Raw genomic sequence first — 13,870 nt, 5'->3', positions numbered from 1 at the left:
AAGTGCGGGTGGCAATGGAGTGCCAACCAATAGTGATTTATAAGTAGGGGTTTTTAGGTCATTTTAGTGTCAGTAGGACCCTAGGGAGGGGTAGGTTCATGTTTGCTACAGGGGACTAAAGTGTTGGAGAAGGGGTGGCAAGTTGACCCATCATTGTTAAGCTAAGATTTTGTCATGGTTATTTTAATAAAAGTCATGGACAGGTCATGGGCATTGAATCTCTGTGATCATGTATAGAAAGATCTGTTTCTCCATGTGTATCTTCACAGCAGGATTGTTACATCACAAACTACTAAACATGTGGGAAGAGGGGGCAGGTTCCTCCCCTTTCCCTTCACTCTGAACCACCTGTACCGTGCTGGAGGGGAGATAGCCCAGGACTTCTGCAGGTCCCCTTTTGCCCCAGCTCTTTACTGAGATGTCACAGCAGGGGCAAGGCACTAAGCAGGGGGTTGGATCGAGGGGAAAGGGGTCCAGGGGTGCACTGTGAGAGATGTAGGGTGTCTTCGCCTACCTCGCTTCTTGGACTTTGGAGGTGGTGTGGAGATGGAGCGTTTTGTGCTGTCTTCCACCGTGGAGTGAGGAGCCAGAAATTTCTAGCTGCTCAGGGGTGGGGGGAAGCACAAGCTGCTCTGAGAAGTGCCCCCAGTGTGTGCAACAGCACGTCACCGAGGGAGCATCCCTGAGCTGTGCTGCCCGGGGGTGCAGCCAACCTCTCGATGAGGGGGATGGGTGACCCTCCCCCCAGGACTGGGGACAGTCGGTTACAGGGGGGCAGCCTTAGCCATTCTCCCCCTTGGCTTATGTGTCTCAGTTTCCTCCTCTGAAACCATGTCACCTCCTGCTCCTACCCCACCCCAGGCACTAGATAAAGACCCCTGACCCCTCTCATTCCCTCTCCCCGGGACACCTGCACCCCCCATCTTGCACCCCCCATCCTCCTCATCCAAAATCCCCTCATCTACCCTTGCCCCTGCAACCCTCCTGCCCCTGCCCAGGTCCCCTCGGCGGGTACTAAACCGACCTGCCCCCACTTCACCCCAGCTGGGCCTCACCCCAACTCCCCCTCCCAGCAGTGCAGGGAGCCCTAATCCCTCTGCTCATCCCCCGGTCCCCTTCCCCCCCCAAGCCACAGCACACCCATTGCCTTGTGCCCAGCTGAGGCCACTAGGGGTGCCACTGCATCCCTACACCCCAACCCCAGTTGCCAAGATGGTAACTTAAATGTTTTTCCCCATGTGCTGGGTTTAGGGAGAAGAAGTCACGCATCAGAGTCTACTGCCCTCATGCGATGGGAAGGGAGCCAGAGCGACAAGACCGCAAGAATTGTTGATGCCGGGCAAAAGCCGTCCATCTGGGAGCAGAACAGCCGCCACTCTGTGAGATAAGTGTCAGGTTGTGAGCAGAGCAATCACCAAACCAGTCTGGGTCCAGGTAGGGAAGCCACATTGACTGGGGCTGGGTTTGTAAGAAAAGGATCCTGACGAGCTGTGGTTACGAGGGAGACGAGGTCCCCAACTTCAGGGGTTGCTCATTTCTCTGACCAGGAGTCATGTGTCCTCCGCAGCAAAAGGTTGGATCTAGTAGGACGACTTACCTTCCTCCAATGTTTTACTTCCTCCCTCCCTCCCTCTCTCTCCTGTAATGTGTTGGCCAACTCCCTCACTCGCCTCTCCCAGTGTCACTCTTGCAACATGAGGGAAACACTTGTGCATTCCCCGGAATGGCCACCCAATGTCACTGTTGCTCCATAAGGGAAATGCTTTGTGCATTACAGCAAGTGGCCACCTGGTTTCACTGTCCCTTGATGAGGGAAATGGTTTGCGCGTTACCTGGATTGGCTTCACTCTTGCTCCAAGCGAGAAATGCTTAGTGACCCCAGGTGGGATGCACACAGCATCTCCTTCAGTGCTCCCCACCAGGACCCATTCCACATCTTCCAACCTGCTCCCGCATCCCCAGGCTTGCCAACACTCCGCTCACCCCACCTCAAGCTGACCCCTTTACCTGGACTTTCCCTTGGCCCTCCTGATCCACCCCATCTGCTTCTCCATCTCAGGGCACCCCAACATCCTCCATGACACCCCATCCCTACACCCCAACCCCCTCCAACCTAGTTCTCCATTGCTGGGCCCCACTTTCCCAGCTCCGCACTCCACCACGCCATCCACAGCCTGCCAGGTTTCCCTCTCCAATTCCTGTTCCCTCTCAAATCTGCCGGGTTCCCCTTCCCAGCCACCGTGGGGACCTCCAACCCCCGTCCACCCTGCCCTTACTCCAGAGGTGGGCAAACTACGGCCCGTGAGCCACATCAGGCCTGAGGGACCCTCCTGCCTGGCTCCTGGCCTGGTAGGCTAGTCCCCGGCCCCTCCCCTGCTGTTCCCCTTCCCCCGCAGCCTTAGTGCACTCCGGTGCGACACTCTGGGTGGCCACTGGTGCTCCAGGCAGTGCGGTAAGGGGGCAGGGAGCAGGGGCGGTTGGACAGAGGGTAGGGGATTTGGGGGTGGTGGTCAGGGGCAGGGGTGTGGATAGGGGTCGGGGTGGTCAGAGGGTGGGGAATGGGGGGGTTGAATGGGGGCAAGGGTCCTGGGGGGGCAGTCAGGATGGAGAGAGGGGGTTGGATGGGGCAGCGGGGGGCAGTCGGGGATCAGGGGTCCTGCGGGGGCAAGTCAGGAATGGGAGGGGTGTTGGATAGGGTGGCAGGCAGCAGTCAGGGGTGTGGGGTTCAGGGGTGGTCAGGGGACGGGGGGGTTGGATGGGGCAGGAGTCCTGGAGGGGGCGGGGGGGCGGGCATCAGGGGCAAGAAGAAGGGGGGTTGGATAGGAGGCAGGGGCCAGGCCACGCCTAGCTGTTTGGGGAGACACAGCCTCCCCGAACCAGCCCTCCATACAATTTTGGAAATCCAATGTGGCCCTCAGGCCAAAAAGTTTTCCCTCCCCTGCCTTCCTCTCTGGGGCTTCTCAACGGGTAGTGATCAATGGCTCCATGTCTAGTTGGCAGCCGGTATCAAGTGGAGTGCCCCAAGGGTCGGTCCTCGGGCTGGTTTTGTTCAATATCTTCATAAATGATCTGGGGGATGGTGTGGATTGCACCCTCAGCAAGTTTGCAGATGATACTAAACTGGGAGGAGAGGTAGATACGCTGGAGGGTAGGGATAGGATACAGAGGGCGCTCGACAAATTAGAGGAGTGGGCCGAAAGAAGTCTGATGAGGTTCAACAAGGACAAGTGCAGAGTCCTGCACTTAGGACGGAAGAATCCCATGCACGGCTACAGACTAGGGACCGAAAGGCTTGGCAGCAGTTCTGCAGAAAAGGACATAGGGGTTACAGTGGATGAGAAGCTGGATATGAGTCAGCAGTGTGCCCTTGGTGCCAAGAAGGCCAATGGCATTTGGGGACGTATAAGTAGGGGCATTGCCAGCAGATCGAGGATCGTGATCGTTCCCCTCTATTTGACATCGGTGAGGCCTCATCTGGAGTACTGAGTCCAGTTTTGGGCCCCACGCTACAAGAAGGATGTGGAAAAATTGGAAAACATCCAGCGGAGGGCAACAAAAATGATCAGGGGGCTGGGGCACATGACGTACGAGGAGAGGCTGTGGGAACTGGGATTGTTTAGTCTGCGGAAGAGAAGAATGAGGGGGGATTTGATAGCTGCTTTCAACTACCTGAAAGGGGGTTCCAAAGAGGATGGATCTAGACTGTTCTCAGTGGTAGCAGATGACAGAACGAGGAGTAATGGTCTCAAGTTGCAGTGGGGGAGGTTTAGGTTGGATATTAGGAAAAACTTTTTCACTATGAGGGTGGTGAAACACTGGAATGTGTTACCTAGGGAGGTGGTAGAATCCCCTTCCTTAGAAGTTTTTAAGGTCAGGCTTGACAAAGCCCTGGCTGGGGTGATTTAGTTGGGGATTGGTCCTGCTTTGAGCAGAGAGTTGGACTAGATGATCTCCTGAGGTCCCTTCCAACCCTGATATTTTATGATAGACAGTCATTCATACGACTAAGCCACTGATGTGCATACCTCAAATTGCCTACTGAACTTGTTCATGAATCAGCCCCATGGACTGACTCTCTCCTTTCCTCTCCTTGTGCCATTTCCCTTCACAGGACATGGGTAGGTGTGCATCCCCACAGGCTAGGTCTCAGGAGCCATGAAGAAGTAGGAGGGGACGAAAATCATGCAGGGCAGTGGGTGTGTGAATGGAGCGGTGACTGTCTATGTACATTGAGTGGAGCCAGTGTAGATGGGATGGGAGAGGGAGGCAGGGATGAGGGCAAGATTAAACACACCGATAGAGCTCTGTGTAGTGATGGTTCTTGCTTAGCTTTATTAGTTTGCAGAGGAATCGTCCAGAAGCCCTAGCCAGAGGAGAAGGTGGCAGAAGTGGACCTGAGCAGCCTGGACATCCTTCTAAGGAGACATGAATAGTCCTCATGTTTCTGCCTTCTGCATAACTGGTTGTGAGTAAGAGATCAGTGCTTTGAATTCCTCATCTGTACTCCCTGTAGTTTTCTTCACAGGCCATGTGATTCCTCGTTGGGTACGAGGCTCTGGGATTATGGCTGGGGAAGGGACAAGAGTCTCCTGAGCAAAGTGACTATTTTGGGTGCCGTTACAATGGGTATCTTCCAGTTGCAGTTCTAAAGTAGTAATGGGAGATGAGTTAAGGGCAGAGCCCTGGGATACGGCAGACATAGAATGAAGAGACAACGCGACATTGCAGACGGAGATACTAATTTTTGTTGTTGTTCCCTCTTCTGCTGGGTTTAGTCCCAAGGGAAAAGAAGTCAAGCGTCGGAGTCTACTGCCCTTATGCGATGGAAAGAGAGCAACGAGACTGTGAGCGTTGTTGATGCCACGGAAAAGTCGTCCAACTGGGAGCAGAACAGCCGCCACCCTCGGTGAGGTAAGTGTTTGTTTTGGTGATTGGTTTGCTCACGGCCCACCTCGCTCCTGGTAGGGACGCCCCTTTAGCTGGGGCTGGGCTTGTAAGAAAATGTTCTTGACTAGCTGTGGTTACGAGGGAGACAAGGTCCCCATTTTCAGGGGCTGGTCATTTCTCTGGCCAAGAGCGGTGTGTCCTCTGCAGCAGAAGGTTCGATCCAGAAGGATGACTCCAGGTGGTGAGTCGCTTGCCTTCCTTCCATGTTTTTTCTCTGTGTGTCTCTCTCTTCTCTAATATGTTGGCCAACACACACCCTCCCCCTTACCTTTCTGTCCTTACCTTTCCTTGTGCCTTCTCCCTTCATAGGATACTGGGAGGTGTGTAAGGTGTGCATCCCCACAGGCTGTGTCTTGGGAGCCATGAAGAAGTAGGAAGGGACGAAAATCATGCAGGGCAGTGGGTGCGAGAGTGGAGCGGTGACTGTCGGTATTAACTTGGTCTCTGTTCATCAAGTGGGGCCAATGTAGATGGAATGGAAGAGGGAGGCAGGAATGAGAGGAAGATTTCAGGCACCAATAGAGCTTTGTGTAGCGATGGCTTCTGCTGCTGCTCTTGCAGGGGAATTGCTGAGGAGCCCTAGCCGGAGGAGAAAGTGGTAGAGATGGACCTGAGCAGCTTGGACATTGTTCTAAGCAGACATGAACAGTCCTCTGCTTTCTGCCTCCCGCTTAACTGGCTGTGAGTAAGTGGTCAGTGCTTGGAATTCCTCATCTGTCCTCTCTGTAGTATTCTTCACAGGCCGTGTGCTTCCTTGTTGAGTACGAGGCTCTGTGGTATTAAGGCTGAGGAGGGGCCATGTCTGCTGTGCAGAGTGACTATGTGGGGTGCCATTGCAAGGGGTGTTTTTTGGTTGTAATGCTAAAGGTGTAATGGGAAGAGGGTTGAGAGCGGAGCCCCGCCATGCAGGAGAGGGGAAAAGAAGGGCCAACGAGATGTTGCCGATTGAGATGGTAACTGATTTGTTTTTCTCCCTTGTGCTGGGTTTAGTCCCAAGGGAAAAGAAGTCGCGTGCCGGAGTCTACTGCCCTCATGCGATGGAAAGCGAGCGACAGTGACAAGACCACAAGTATTGTTGATGCCACGCAAAAGCCGTCCAACTGGGAGCAGAACCGCTGCCACTCTGTGAGATAAGTGTCTGTTCTGGTGATTGCTCTGCTCAGGGCCCACCTGGTTCCAGGTATGGATGCTCCTTTAGCTAAGGCTGGGTTTGTAAGAAAATGTTCCTGACTAGCTGTGGTTATGAGGGAGACAAGGTCCCCATTTTCAGGGGCTGCTCATTTTCTCTGGCCAGGAGCAGTGTGTCCTCCGTAGCAGAAGGTTGCATCTAGGAGGATGACTTCAGGTGTTGAGTTGCTTGCCTTCCTCCCATGTTTTTGTCTTTCTTTCTCTCTACTCTCGTGTGTTGGCCAACTCTCTCTCTCCTCTCCTCGTGTTGTCTCCTTTCTTAGGACGCAGGCGGGATACTAGGTTTGCATCCCGACAGGTGAGGTCTCGGGAGCCCTGGAGAAGTTGGAGCAGATGAAAATCATGCGTGGTAGTCGGTGTTGACTTGGTTGTCAAGTGGGGCCAGTGTAGATGGGTTTGGAAAGGGAGGCAGGGCTGAGGGAAAGATGTCAAGCACCGATAGAGCTTTGTGTAGTGATGGCTCATACTTGGCTTTTGCAGCTGCTCTTGCAGAGGAATTGTCCAGGAGCCGTGGCAGAGGTGTAGCTGAGCAGCTTGGGCATCCTTCTAAGGAGACATGAACAGTCCTCCCCTTTCTGCCTCTGCGTAAGCTGTCAGTGATTGGAATTCCTCCTCTGTAGTTGTTTTCGTCACAGGCAGTGTGCTTGCTTATTGGATACGTGGCTCTCTGGTATTTAAGGCTGGGGAAGGTATCACACTCACAGCTGCCATCTTTCACGGGGTAAATAAGCACCCCGACTTTCACAATAAACCAAAAATCAAGCTAATCCCATTTCAAAACAAGGAATCTGTAAGAACCTGAACACTCTGTGACTAGATCCCCCCGGCGTGCAGTCTGGGAGTGTGGTGGGCCCACTGTGCACCCCTGACTCTCTCCCCTACTTTGCCTCTCCTTGCCCCGTGCCCTTGCTTGCCCCTGCTTGCCAGGAGCCGATTTTTAAAAAAAAAAGTAACAAGCTGCAAGGTAAACAAGCAACAAGCCAGCAGCCAAAAACTCACCAAGAAGCAACTCTCAAGCCAGTTAAGCAAAAAACAAGCCCAATGTCTGCATTTTCCCTACAGGTTTGGTGTGTTTGACCAGAGTCTGCTATGCAGAGTGACTGTTTCGGGTATCATTGCCGGGGTGCTTTCTACTTGTAGTGTAATGGGAGGGGGGTTGAGGGCAGAGCCCTGGGGTGTGTTAGATGCAAGAAGAAGAGCTTATGCCACATTGCTGACTGAGATGCTAACTTCTTTGTTTTTCTCCCTTGTGCTGGGTTTGGTACCAAGGGGAAAGAAGTCAAATGACAGAGTTTACTCCACTCATGCAATGGAAAGCGAGCGAGGGCAGGGAGACTGTGAGCCTTGTTGAAATGGGGCAGGAGCCATACATTTAGGAGTGGAGCAGCTGCCACTGTCAGTGAGATAAGTGATATATTTTATGCAAGATAGTCTTTTAAGGTATCATTGGAAAGGTTATAATTTACTGCATGTGATTATCCAATTTGTATGCATGTATCATTTCTGTATCTAAAGTTGGAAATATTGACTATGTAACAATTAAAACCAGGTGTATACTTGGGAAACTCCCACCAGACAGCATGCCATCAGCCTTGCTGGGCCATTAGGAAGAAACAATAAGACTTTGAAGACACTAATCTCTCTCCTTCCTGAGATGCGTGCTGGGATGTAGCTGTGACGCTACTAGGTCAGGTGGTCCTGTCACCTGGTACTAAACACTATCTTGGACTTGTAGTAATTTTCCACTGAAAGGAGGGGGAGGTCAAGACTGGGAAACAAAAGATTCCCGCCTTATGTAAATCTTACCTAAGGCTGGGGAGTAACGCAAACAGGTCTCTTCTCCATTGCTTTCCTGTCCAAGTAGAAAGCTTGCTAAAAGTTCCTGAAGGGACAAAGGAACTGAGTGGGGGAAAGTCCAGGGCTGAGTCCAGACTAAGACAGGAGTCTGGTCTGTAAAGAGAAATAACTGGAAATCTCAGCTCCAGAAACCCTGCAACTTGCCTAAAAACAACATTTAGGGTGAGAAATTACTTCTTGAATCCAGTCTCTTTAAGATTTTAGGTTTAGTATGCATGTTTGTTTTATTTTCTTAGTAATCTGCCTTCTTCTGTTTGCTATCCCTTATAATCACTTAAAATCTTCCCTATAGTTAATAATAAACAAAAACAAGTTTATTAAACCCAGTTTGTGCAACTTCTAACTGGGGGGCAACAGTTGTACATATCTTCCTCCACATTGAGGGAGGGGGTGAATTTATGAGCTTATGTTGTATAGATTTCTCTACAGCCCAAGACAATATTATTTTGGGTGTACTTTCCAGAGGGGAACTGCACTTGAGTGCTGGGTGATTTCCTAGCTGAGTCTTCTCATAGAGAGCTGTTGACAGACTCTGTGTGATTCTACAGCTTGTGTGTGTGTGCTACCAGAGGCTGGAGAGCCTAAGTCAGCAAAACAGGGAGAGGGAGGCCAGGCTAGTGCAGCAGGCAGGCTCAGTGAAATCCCAGTACATCAGGTGGCATCCCAGAATGGGGGTCAAACCCGTCACAGGGTGGGCCCCTCAGAAAAGACCTCTGCATCTAACTGGGGCACGATAAGCGTGGGGGAATCCTTTGTGCCCTCCCAAGGAGTTGTCAGGTGCTATGGAATCTTCCTGAAGTCCAGTAACTTCGTGGAGAGCAACTTGACTGTAACAAGAGATGCTTCGTCCTCAGGAGTCTTCCTTCTACATCAGTGGTCATGCCAGTCTCGTCCTCCTCTCTGAAGCAGGCCATATTCAGTAGAAGATGTGAGCAGGGGGCTGAGAGTAGCCCTCGGCCTGTGTCTCCACTCACCAGGTTGCATCACCCAGGGCATGTGGAGGGTCCAGGGCTATGCACAGCACTCTGGACTGACTTGCTCCAGCTCAGGCTCCTGGGTCCTAACCCCTGTGCTCGCTGCTACTCGAGGGCTCTCTCTGTACGTTGCCCTAACTGGCCAGCGGATGTCATTGTAACGCTGTGGGAGAAACGCTTTGTGCATTACTCTGACAGGTCACTGTTGCTCTGAGGGAAATGCTTTGTGCATGACTCAGACTGGCCACCCATTATCACTGTCACTTCATAAGGAAAATGGTTTGTGCATTACCCCAACTGGCCACCTGGTGTCACTGTTCCTCCATGAGGGAAATACTTCGTGCATTAACCCGAGTGGCCACCCAGTGTCAATCTTGCTCCATGAGGAAAATGCTTTGTGATACCAAATGGCCACTTGGGGTAATGCATACAGTATTTCCCTCCTGGAGGAACAGTGACACTGGGTGTCAAGTATCAGGGGGTAGCCGTGTTAGTCTGTATCCACAAAAACAACAAGGAATCCAGCTGTATCTTAAAGATGAACAGATTTATTTGGGCATAAGCTTTTGTGGGTAAAAAACCACTTCTTCAGATGCATGGAGTGAAAATTACAGATGCAGGCATTATATACTGACACATGAAGAGAAGGGAGTTACCTCACAAGTGGAGAACCAGTGTTGACGGCCAATTCGATCAGGGTGGATGTAGTCCACTCCCAATAATTGATAGGAGGTGTCAATTCCAGGAGAGGCAAAGCTGCTTTTGTAGTGAGCCAACCAGTCCCTACTCAAGCCCAAATTAATGGTGTTAAATTTGCAAATGAATTTTAGTTCTGCTGTTTCTCTTTGAAGTCTGTTTCTGAAGTTTTCTTGTTCAAGTAATGTACTTGCAGGAAATGCTCTGTGCATTACCCCGAGTGACCACCCAGTGTCACTGTTGTTCCATTAGGGAAATGCTTTGTGCATTCTCCCAAGAGGCTGCCCATTGGTGGGATAACTCACATGACTGGAGTACTGTCATGGATGGATATAAAGTGTTCAGGAAGGACAGGCAGGGCAGAAAAGGTGGGGGAGTAGTATTGTATGTAAGGGAGCAGTATGACTGCTCAGAGCTCCAGTATGAAACTGCAGAAAAACCTGACAGTCTCTGATTAAGTTTAGAAGCGTGAGCAACAAAGGTGATGTCGTGGTGGGAGTCTGCTATAGACCACCAGACCAGGGGGATGAGGTGGACGGGGCTTTCTTCCGGCAACTAACGGAAGTTACTAGACCGCAGGCCCTGGTTCTAATGGGAGTCTTCAATCACCCTGATATCTGCTGGGAGAGCAATACAGCGGTGCACAGACAATCCAGGAAGTGTAGGGGACAATTTCCTGGTGCAAGTGCTGGAGGAACCAACTAGGGGCAGAGCTCTTCTTGGCCGGCTGCTCACAAGCGAGGAAGAATTAGTAGGGGAAGCAAAAGTGGACGGGAACCTGGGAGGCAGTGACCATGAGATGGTCAAGTTCAGGATCCTGACACAAGGAAGAAAGGAGAGCAGCAGAATACGGACCCTGGACTTCAGAAAAGCAGACTTTGACAACCTCAGGGAACTGATGGGCAAGATCCCCTGGGAGAATAACATGAGGGGGAAAGGAGTCCAGGAGAGCTGGCTGTATTTTAAAGAATCCTTATTGAGGTTACAGGGACAAACCATCCCGATGTGTAGAAAGAATAGTAAATATGGCAGGCGACCAGCTTGGCTTAACAGTGAAATCCTTGCTGATCTTAGACACAGAAACGAAGCTTATAAGAAGTGGAGATTGGACAAATGACCAGGGAAAAGTATAAAAATATTGCTCGGGCATGCAGGAGTGAAATCAGGAAGGCCAAATCACACCTGGAGGTGCAGCTAGCAAGAGATGTTAAGAGTAACCAGAAGGGTTTCTTCAGATGTGTTAGCAATAAGAAGAAAGTCAAGGAAAGTGTGGGCCCCTTACTGAATGAGGGAGGCAACCTAGTGACAGAGGATGTGGAAAAAGCTAATGTACTCAGTGCTTTTTTTTGCCTCTGTCTTCACGAACAAGGTCAGCTTCCAGACTGCTGCACTGAGCAGCGCAGCATGGGGAGGAGGTGACCAGCCCTCTGTGGAGAAAGAAGTGGTTCGGGACTATTTAGAAAAGCTGGATGAGCACAAGTCCATGGGGCCAGATGCGCTGCATCTGAGAGTGCTAAAGGAGTTGGTGGATGTGATTGCAGAGCCATTGGCCATTATCTTTGAAAACTCATGGCGATCGGGGGAGGTCCTGGACGACTGGAAAAAGGCTAATGTAGTGCCCATCTTTAAAAAAGGAAAGAAGGAGGACCCGGGAAACTACAGGCCAGTCGGCCTCACCTCAGTCCCTGGAAAAATCATGGAGCAGGTCCTCAAGGAATCAATTCTGAAGCACTTAGAGGAGAGGAAAGTGATCAGGAACAGTCAGCATGGATTCACCAAGGGCAAGTCATGCCTGACTAATTTAATTGCCTTCTATGACGAGATAACTGGCTCTGTGGATGCGGAGAAAGCAGTGGACGTGTTGTTCCTTGACTTGAGCAAAGCTTTTGACACGGTCTCCCACAGTATTCTTGTCAGCAAGTTAAAGAAGTATAGGCTGGATGAATGGACTAGAAGGTGGATAGAAAGCTGGCTAGATCGTCGGGCTCAATGGGTAGCGATCAACGGCTCTGTGTCTAGTTGGCAGTCGGTATCAAGCAGAGTGCCCCAAGGGTCGGTCCTCGGGCCGTTTTTGTTCAATATCTTCATTAATGATCTGGAGGATGGTGTGGATTGCACCCTCAGCAAGTTTGCAGATGACACTAAACTGGGAGGAGAGGTAGATACACTGGAGGATAGGGATAGGATACAGAGGGCTCTAATCAAATTAGAGGTTTGGGCCAAAAGAAATCCTGATGCGGTTCAACAAGGACAAGTGCAGAGTCCTGCGCTTAAGACGGAAGAATTCCATGCACCGCTACAGACTAGGGACCGAATGGCTTGGCAGCAGTTCTGCAGAAAAGGACCTAGGGGTTACAGTGGACGAGAAGCTGGATATGAGTCAGCAGTGTGCCCTTGGTGCCAAGAAGGCCAATGGCATTTGGGGATGTACAAGTAGGGGCATTGCCAGCAGATCGAGGGACGTGATCGTTCCCCTCTATTTGACATCGGTGAGGCCTCATCTGGAGTACTGAGTCCAGTTTTGGGCCCCATGCTACAAGAAGGATGTGGAAAAATGGGAAAACATCCAGCAGAGGGCAACAAAAATGATCAGGGGGCTGGGGCACATGATGTACGAGGAGAGGCTGTGGGAACTGGGATTGTTTAGTCTGCGGAAGAGAAGAATGAGGGGGGGATTTGATAGCTGCTTTCAACTACCTGAAAGGGTGTTCCAAAGAGGATGGATCTAGACTGTTCTCAGTGGTAGCGGATGACAGAACGAGGAGTAATGGTCTCAAGTTGCAGTGCGGGAGGTTTAGGTTGGATATTAGGAAAAACTTTTTCACTAGGAGGGTGGTGAAACACTGGGATGCGTTATCTAGGGAGGTGGTGCTGGTGGAATCTCCTCCCTTAAAAGTTTTTAAGGTCGGACTTGACAAAGCCCTGGATTTAGTTGGGGATTGGTCCTGCTTTGAGCAGAGGGTCGGACTAGATGACCTCCTGAGGTCTCTTCCAACCCTGCTATTCTATGATTGTCACTGTTGCTCCATAAGGGAAATGCGTTGTGCATTAGCCCGAGTGGCCCCTTGTTGTCTCTCTCCCTTGATGAGGGAAATGGTTTGTGCATTACCTGGATTGGCCACCTGGTTTCACTCTTGCTCCATGAGGGAAATATTTTAGTGACGCCAGGTGGCCACTCGAGGTAATGCACACAGCATTTCCCTCATGGAGCAACAGTGACAGTGGGTGATCACTCAGGGTAATCCACAGTTGCTCCATGAAGGAAATGCTTTGTGCATTACCTGGATTAGCCACCCAGTGTCACTGTTGCTCCATGAGATAAGTGCTGTGTGTATTAACCGGAGTGGCCATCCGGTGTCTCTGTTTCTCCATGAGGGAAATGTTTTTTGGATTACGCCGTGGTCACGCAGTGTCACTGTTGCTCTATGGGGAAAATCCCGCCCTTCCACCCGGTGTTACTGTTGTTCCAGGGCAGCTGCAGGCTGAGTTGCCTGTAAGGGTATGTCTATGCTGGCATTGAAGGACAAAACTTTTGTCTTTCAGAGGTGTTAATCCCCCCCACCTTCCCCCGAAAGACAAAAGTTTTGCCACTACAAGTACCAGTGTGAACCACACATTGTTGGCAGGAGCGCTCTCCTGCTCACAATGCAAATGCTGCTCGTTGGAAGTAGAAGTTTTTTGTTGGCAGGAGAGATGACAAACAGCGGCTACACTTCACGACTTTTAGCAGCACGGCTGAAGCCTAAGGGTATGTCTACACTACCCGCCGGATCACCGGGTAGTGATCGATCTATCGGGGGTCAATTTTAGTCTAGACACGATAAATCAATGGCGAGAGGTGCAAGCGGAGTCGACGGAGGAGTGGTGGCAGTCGACCCCATGCCGTGAAGACGCCGAGGTAAGTTGACCTAAGATACGTCGACTTCAGCTACGCTATTCTCGTAGCTGAAGTTGCATATCTGAGGTTGATCTCCCCCCCCATGCCCCAGTGTAGACCAGGGCTTAGATAAATGCATGGTAGAGCCTGAGTACAGACGGCTGCTTCCCTTTAGGTGAGGCTTGGTTTCTCATAAAAGTTTTCCTCCTTGTTCTGGGTGTGGGAGGAGAATTTCCCTATTTTGTGAGTAAGTGTGGGTTTACGTAAGAATGGCAATACGGGGTCAGACCAAAGGTCCATCTAGCCCACTATCTTGTTTTCTGACTGGCTA

This window comes from Caretta caretta, chromosome 21 (genome assembly GCF_965140235.1).
Source record: "Caretta caretta isolate rCarCar2 chromosome 21, rCarCar1.hap1, whole genome shotgun sequence".
Classification (NCBI taxonomy): domain Eukaryota; kingdom Metazoa; phylum Chordata; order Testudines; family Cheloniidae; genus Caretta; species Caretta caretta.
This window is presented reverse-complemented; position numbering follows the sequence as displayed.